The sequence below is a fragment of the Micromys minutus genome, assembly GCF_963924665.1.
Source record: "Micromys minutus genome assembly, chromosome: 13".
In the NCBI taxonomy this organism is placed as follows: Eukaryota; Metazoa; Chordata; class Mammalia; order Rodentia; family Muridae; genus Micromys; species Micromys minutus.
The window spans coordinates 52,221,223-52,229,620 of NC_137982.1; positions in this window are offsets into that span (position 1 = coordinate 52,221,223).

Below are 8,398 nucleotides of genomic sequence, written 5' to 3' on the forward strand. Positions count from 1 at the left end.
GATGTCACCTCCCACCATGGTGTGGTCCCGGCTTGTGCTGCCACTGGGGGCTATGTCTGGGTCCGTGGCCCTGCAGCAGTAGGGGTCTGTTACCACCAATAGCAAGGCAGACATCACCGGGCTGGGCTGCCATCTGGGGACTTGTCGATGTCTTAGGGCTGTGCAGAACTACCTCCACCCCTCTGTGGGAATGGAGTATGAAGGCGGGACAGCTGACCTAACCCTAGACAGCTGCAGCCCGCGGGAGAGCTGCCCTGTGCGTTTCCAGCGTTTCATGAGTGTGGGTGAGCTGGCCTTGTTATTCATCTGTCGTGTGCTGGCATGGATGAGAGAAGCGATCCCTTCTTTCTCCATTGCCCCTACCCACCTCTGGCAGGTGGGAGACATGGCTTTTGGGTCATGAAAATGCTCACCGGATGCAGCATTCAGGAGAGCAGGCCTTCTGCCTCACTTGGGCACCACAGTAAAGCTGGGTCTGGTGGCAAGGTGCAGGCCAGTCAGCTCTGAGGGTGTGAACACGAGAGAGCCCTCCAGCGACATGTCTGCAGTGTGACTTGTCCGGGAGTGTCTCTCCCACACTTGCCCCTTGCTATCTATGACAAGCAGGAGAGCTGGCCCTAGGGTCACGAGACTGGGAGAACTGCCCGTGTCCCTCATCATCTGCAACATTCAGGAGAGAGCACCCTGAATCCCGCCTGGGCAGCAGGGCGGCGCTGGCCCTGGCAGTGGAATGTTGCTGATGAGTAAGCCCAGTGGGCTTGAGAGCTGGAAAGCCAGTGGGCTATCTCAGATACTTCTCAGGCCCAGATCCAGGACTTTGAATTACATCTACCCCATCGATGCCGGAGTGCATGAAGGGGCCGGTTGTAAAGATCTAAAATAACAGAATCTTCATGATGCAGGGCAATAGCAGGATGTCCAAGAGGACCCAGTATTGATAGGGTAGCAGAAGCCAGAGGCCACATGCCAGACCAACAAGCCCTTGCAATGGACATTTGTAAACAAGGAATTATGGACAAAAGGGTACTCTGGGAGGTAAGATGGCACACTACGGCTTCCACAGCAGGATTCTTTTCTCTGTTGGGAGGAGGTTGTAAGGCTGGAGGGCAGGTATGAGGGGAAGGGGAGGTGAGTGGGATTGGGGTGTATGGTGTGAAATCCACAAAGAACCAACAAATAATTTTAAAAAATTAAAAAAGAAGTTAAAAAAAGACAGTGAAGCGAGCACAGAGAAAAGGAAGCAGACGAAGCTACTGAATTGATGAATTGTGTCAAAGGCCACACCACTCTGAATGCAAACTCTAAAAAGAGTATGTGAAGCAATGCAAAGAGCCCACAGCTGATTGAGTTATAAAATGAACTATAGGCAACCTCTAGCTAGAGTGAATAGAGAGAGAGCATGTGTATATCATGATAGGAACAGAACTGGAGCATAACTCCAGATACAGCAGTGCGTACCTTCAGAGTCTGTAGAAGTATATGCTGATGAATTAAAAATTCAGAATGGACAATTTTCTAGAAAGCTAGTTTGTAAAGATATTGTAAATTTAATTATTGTGCCTACCCAAAATACAGCTATATATCTATATAAGGGATCTGAAAGGATGGTGTGGCGCACACACCTTTAATCCAATATCTGGGAGGCAGAGGCAGGCAGGTTTCTTGAGTTCAAGGACACCCTGGTCTGCACAGTGAATTTCAGGACAGCTGGGGATATGCCGAGAGATGTTGTTCCTCCACCATCTCCCAGAAGAAGCTGAGTCAGTAGTTAAAACAGTAACAACACAACATTAAGGGACACAGGACAAGGTGATCTTATTCTATGTGACATAATTGAAGAAAGAATTCAAAATAAGGGAAAAAAAACCCTTCTATTTCAAAAAAAAAGGAAAAAAGTTTCAGAAATTAAAAAAAAAGGGAAGTTGCTGGGCATCCCCAAAGTGCCTAGGAAAAAGCAGGAGAAGAAGCCAGACAGGACCTAGTCCCAACTTCATGGCTTCCCATCAGAGGGAGGGAGACAGAGGCCTCATCCAAAGAGAAGACAGAAAAGGCAGGACACTGTCAGTCCTCTCTGGCCAAGCCAGGAGCCCACATGAGCCTCAAATCCAGTTGCAGGTTTTGTTTAGACATGGATTCCTCCAGCAGGGGGTGAGCAGTTGAGAGACATCTTTTGTCATTTTCAAAGACAGGGCCAGGTGCCATTCTGAGTGAGACTGTATTCTTTGAAATCTGTCCTAGACCCATGGTGAGAGACATCCCTGGGGGGCACTTATTGCTGAAGATCTGCACTGGAGATGTCAGGACTTGTCTCAGGCTGTGGCAGCCCTGACAAAACACTATGTGACTGAGGGAGACAACCGCGGAGCTTTGGCCTAAGTCCAGAGGATGGATCTGTCTCTGATGGTGCCTACCTGTTCGCTGACCTCAGCATCTCCAGAGACCTGGGGCACAGTGGCTGTCACTGCAGCAGGTGAGTACATCCCTAGATGACTTTAAAACACAAAGGCAGGCTTCCCTTCCATACGGATCTCAACACTGTGGTTTCTTCTACTTCTAACACACTTTGGAAACAGTTTTTCCTCAGCTAGAACATGAGTCTTTCCAACCTACCACAACGCTAAATGGTATGCAAGGAAACTGCTAAGTGAAGATAGTTCTGCTGATCTGTCCTCAGTCTCTCTCTCTGGTCACACATGGGTGCGAACCGGCTCAGGACCAGCACGAACTCTGAGAGAGTCCAGTGCCCACAGCTTCTGCTGAGCCTCCTCCTCACCAATTTTCTAGGACTTAGAAAGAAAAGAAGCAGCTACGATATATCTATATCTATATCTATATCTATATCTATATCTATATCTATATCTCTATCTCTATCTCTATCTCTATCTCTATCTCTATCTCTATATCTATATCTATATATATCTATATCTATATATATATCTATATATATGTATGTATGTATATGTATATGTATACGTATACATATATGTATCTGTATGTCTATGCCTATATCTGCCTATGCCTATATCTCTCTATGTCTATGTCTGTCTATGTCTATATCTGTTTATGTCTATGTCTGTCTATGTATATGCAAATAGTTCTTAATATCATAGTACCTTCTACTTTGGTTTGCCTATTTTCTGGTTTATGACCATTGGTAATAGGACACTTCAATAGACTTTAGCTATATTTCCCTATCTTGAAGTGTTTGCTTTTGTTGCTATTATCATATTTTGTTTTCTATTTGTGAAGTGGTATTGGGACCAAGCCATTAAACATGACATGCCAATTATTGTTACACCAAACTGGAGGAGATGTCCAACAGATACACAAATTATATCACAGAAACACAAGAAGTATGAAGAAGAAAGGAATGAGACTCAGTCAAAAGATTGAATTCAAAGACATTGAAATAAGTAAAAATATTGAAGATTTTCAAAAGTTTACCAGTAAAATTTGTCAATAGCATCAGAGACAATAGAGGTGATTAAGATGGGGACAGTCTCAGATCTGAAAGGAAAAAGTAGCTTTAGAGAAAAAGCCAGCAAAATGGATGGGTAAATTATCAAGAACGACCATCAGTGAGATTTTTTTGGGGGGGGGGCAGAATATTGTCAAATCTCCTTATAAATCTTCCAAACCATGAAAATGTGGAATGATAATTAGTTTCAAACCCTGAACTAAATAACGACCAACTAAGATCGATATATCCAGCAACTCCTTTAAAACTGGTGGTTAAATGAGGACATTTCGAGACACCACAAACTGAGGCAGGATGCGATGATCAGTTCCTTACTGTGGAAGATGCTGCGATGATCAGTCCCTTACTGTGGAAGGTGCTTAGGGTAATATGTGAAAGGAGGGCCAAGGACAGTGTCAACCATGACAGCAAAGGACAGAGTAAATTTCATGCAGGGAATAGATGAACAGGAAGCAGTAGGAAGAAATTTGTCATGCCTTTAAACTAACAGCATCCTAACTAACATCACTAGGTTAGAAATAAAACAACAAGCAATAATCCAGCAGCCAGAAAAACAACCAGTAAATATCACAAGACTAGATCTGGTTGTGGTAGAGGACTGTTTTAAATCACAGCAGTCATAAGGCAGAGGCACGTAATCTCCGAGTTTAATATTAGGCTGGGCTTCAGATTGAGTTGCAGAACACCCAGGGATACATAGGGAAATGTGTTCCAACCCTTCAGTGCAATCATGTTGCAGTAAATATTAAAAAGGGGCAAGACTGTTTCCACGCTGCTTCCTGGCTCTCTCTGACAATGCTGCTTCCTGCTTTCTCTGACAAGGGTGGTCGCTCCAAGTACTCTCTGACCCAGGTGGTCCATGATCCGTTCCAGTGTGGCATCTTGCCACACTGCTCCCTCGCATTAGTTCCAGCACTGGCGGGCCATATAGAACTACCATTATATATATATATATATATATATATATATATATATATATATATATATATATATATATATATATAATAACAAGAATTATTAAACACTTACCAACAGTAAACTTAAATGTAAATGGCTTCAGGGTGTCCACAAAGAGATGAATACTACTATATAGCTGGATTTATAAATGAATATAATTCTGTGTTGTCTTCAAGGCGAATACCTCACTGGTAAAGTCACCTGGATAAGGAATTAAAGAATGGAAGTCAATCTACTGTCAAGCAGATGGAAGCCCCATGCAAGCCGCATAACCGTTAACGTATCTGATCAGCTAGACTTCAGATTAAAATTAGAATGAAGAGATAAATAAGGTGCATATATATTTACAAGGAAAAAATTCAAGAGGTAGCAATGACAAATATACAAACACCTATACCTACCTGTATCATGAATCATTTGTCTACCATCTATAATGTTAGGGCTCCCAGTTTCAAAAAACAAATACTAATAGATATTAAAATCACTCACTTTTGCTTTACCAAGACCTATTAGACTTTTGTGTTTCCTCTTTAAGGTCTGCTACCTGTTTACCTGTGTTCTCCTGTATTTCTTTAAGGGAGTTATTTATGACCTTCTTAAAGTCCTCTGACATCATCATGAGATGCAATTTTAAATCAGAATCTTGCTTTTCTGGTGTGTTGGGGTATCCAGGGCTTGCTGTGGTGTAGGAACTGGGTTCTGATGATGCCAAGTGTCCTTGGTTTCTGTTGCTTAGGTTCTTGCACTTGCCTCTCGCCATTTGGTTATCGCTGGTGTTAGCATGTCTTGCTGATTCTGACAGTGGCTTGACCCTCCTGTAAGCCTGTGTGTCAGCATTCCTGGAAGACCAGCTCTCTCTGTGCAGAATTTGGCTATGGGGAGCTGTGGCACAGGGTCAGCTCTAGGGCACAGAGGAAAACCAATAGGATCCTGTCCTAGGCTGCTCCTCCATTCCTGTGTCCTGAGAGCTTTGGGCAGGTCCTTCAGAGCAGAAGTCTTGGTCTTACCTGTGCTCTCAGGTGTGTCAGCACTCCTGGGAGACCAGCTCTCTCCTGGCAGGATTTCTCTCTCAGACTTTTAATGTCTATTAATGTTTGTTTTATGAAATTGGGAGCTATAACCAAAAAATTTGCAATTAAATTATGCTCGTAGACTTAATAGAAACTTGTAGAATACTCCATCTGTGATGGTTTGTATATGCTCGGCTCAGGGAATGGCAGGATTCGAAGATGTGGCCTTGTTGGAGTAGGTGTGTCATTGTGGGCCTTGGCTTAAGACCTTCACCCCAGCTCTCTGGAAGTCACTCTTCCACTAGCTGCTTTTAGATGAAGATGTAGAACTCTCAGCACCTTCTGTACTATACTGTTGGGATGCTTCCATGTTCCTGCTGATGATACTAGTTGATGATATAGACTGAACCTCTGAACCCATAAGCCAGCCCCAGTTAAATGTTGTTCTTTGTAAGACTTGTCTTGGTCATGGTGTCTGTTCACAGCAGGAAAACCCTAACTAAGACACTATCCAATAAAAACATACATACATTCTTCTTACCAAACCATGAAATTCTTGCTACAATAGACCAAGTTCTAGTTCACAAAGCAAGCCATAATAAAAGCTAAATAATTGTCATATATAGAATTAAATTAGAATATAAATAAAATTACGAAAAAGTTAAGAAGAGAAACTACAGTAACTACACAAATACTTAGAGACTGGACACTATACCTTTGAATGATCAGTGGGTCATGAAAGAAGTCAGGCAGGAAAATTTAAAGTTCTCAGACTCAAAATTAAAGCATAATTAGCATGTCATGGTGGCACATGCCTTTGAATCCAGCATTTGGGAGGCAGAGGCAGATGGATCTCTGTGAGTTCGAGGCCAGCCTGGTCTACAAAGTGAGTCCAGGATAGCTGGGGTTATTACATAGAGAAACCTTGTCTTGAAAAACAAAAACAACAAAACAACAACAAAATAAAGTCCAATCTAATAGACATATTGGGACATAGCTAAGGAAGACATTAATGGAAAACTTATAGCAAGCAAATGATTTAATGATGCAACTCAAGCTGTCAGAAAGTCAAGAACAACTCAAACCTAATGCAAAAGGTGGCAAAAATGAATAGAGATCAAGACAGAAAATAATTAGATGGAGACAAAAAATAATAATATAGAAATTCAAACAAAATGTTGGTTCTTTGAAAAGTCATGGCAAGACTGACAAACTTCTAGAAACCACCAGAGACCACCAGGAGTCCAGCCAGTATGCAAAAGCAGAGTCTTTATTCAAGCTGGATCTCAGACCCTCCAACCTCTCCAGCACAGCAGAAGGTGTGGAAGGTGTGGAATGTTCTAAGCTGGTACAAGTCTTGTCTATTTATCATGGTAGCAGGGTGAGAGACTTTCCATCTTGGCAGTTGTATGATTGGTTGACATTTGCTTGACTCACTTCTATTGGCTAGTAGAGACTTCAGCCTGGTATGAACAAGGGTTGCTAGCTCAGTTAATCTACATTAGACACTAGGTACTTTTCCCTTAAGAACTGATTGGTTGTTACTAGCAGTGGAGTGGCTATTTTTAAAGGGGAACTGTGATTGGCTCCTGGAATAGGTTGGGGTTTTTGCAGTAGCTGAGTTCATTGAGAGGACAACTTAATCATAAAATGGTCTCTGTACTTTTAAGCTGGACCCTTTCAGCTGGGCCCTTTACCAAGAATATGCAGAAGACTAGTAAGGAATACTTTGAAAAGTTTTACTACAAAAAAAGTTGGCAAATTTTGAAGAAATGGGTAAATTTCCCAGATAAATATGATCTACCAACATTAAGTAAAGATGGTATAAACAACATAAACATATCTGTATCAAGAATAAAAATTGAAGCAAAAATTAAATCTCTCTAAAATGAAATACAGAAAACTGGACAGATTCCTACTGAATTCTACCCAATCTTTTAAAAAGAGAGAGGATCAAAACTCTGCAAAATGGTCCACAACATGGGAAGGGAAGGAGCATATTACTTTGTCAAGCTATTCCCCAGATACTAAAACCACCACCCACCAGCTGCAGCAGCAGCAGCAACAACTACAATAGACAACTATGTAGTAATTTCCCTGATGAAGTGACATAGATTCTTGCAAATCATATTAGAGAAGAACATATATCTATTTTAAGTTGTTTTACTACCAGGTGTACAAGACTGGTTTATAATGTGCAAATTAGCACAATACAACACATAGACCAAATGGTTGTCTAAATGATTCAGAAAAGACCTTCAAGAAACTCCAGCATTCTTTTTATAATAAAAGCCTTAAAGAAACTGTGTGTCTTAGGATTTCCATTGCTGTGAAGAGATACCATGACCAAAGCAACTCTTATAAAGCATTAAGGCTATTTAACAGGTCTAGAGGTTCAGCCCATTATAATCATGTCAGGGCATGGTGCTAGAGTAACTGAGAATTCGACATCTTCATCCAAAAGCAGCCAGGATCAGACTATCTCTTGCACACTGGGTGGAGCTTCAAAGCCCACCCCCTCACTCTCACTGTAATAAGGCAAGAGAAAGAAATAAAAAAGATACAAATAGGAAAGGAAGAAGGGATAAGATTCTTGGCAGATGGTGCAAACTATGCTTAAAAGGTACCATAGAACTAGATCTGTTAAACGATTTCATCAAAGTAGCTGGATGGAAAATCAACATACTGAAATGTGGATTTTCTACAAGAGAGAAACCAGAAGAATAATTCAGTTTTACAATAGCCAAGAAAAAAAAAAAAAAAAACACTCTAGAAATGCAGCTAATAAAGGAGACTAAAGATAGAAACGACAACTATAAGATGTTGAAGAAAGACATTGAAACACAAAAGAATATTAGGAGACAGAGTGGTCTTCCATGCTCACAGACTGAAGAATAAATATAAACATTTCTGTTACCCCAATGACGTTCTTCTCAGAACTGGAAAAACATTC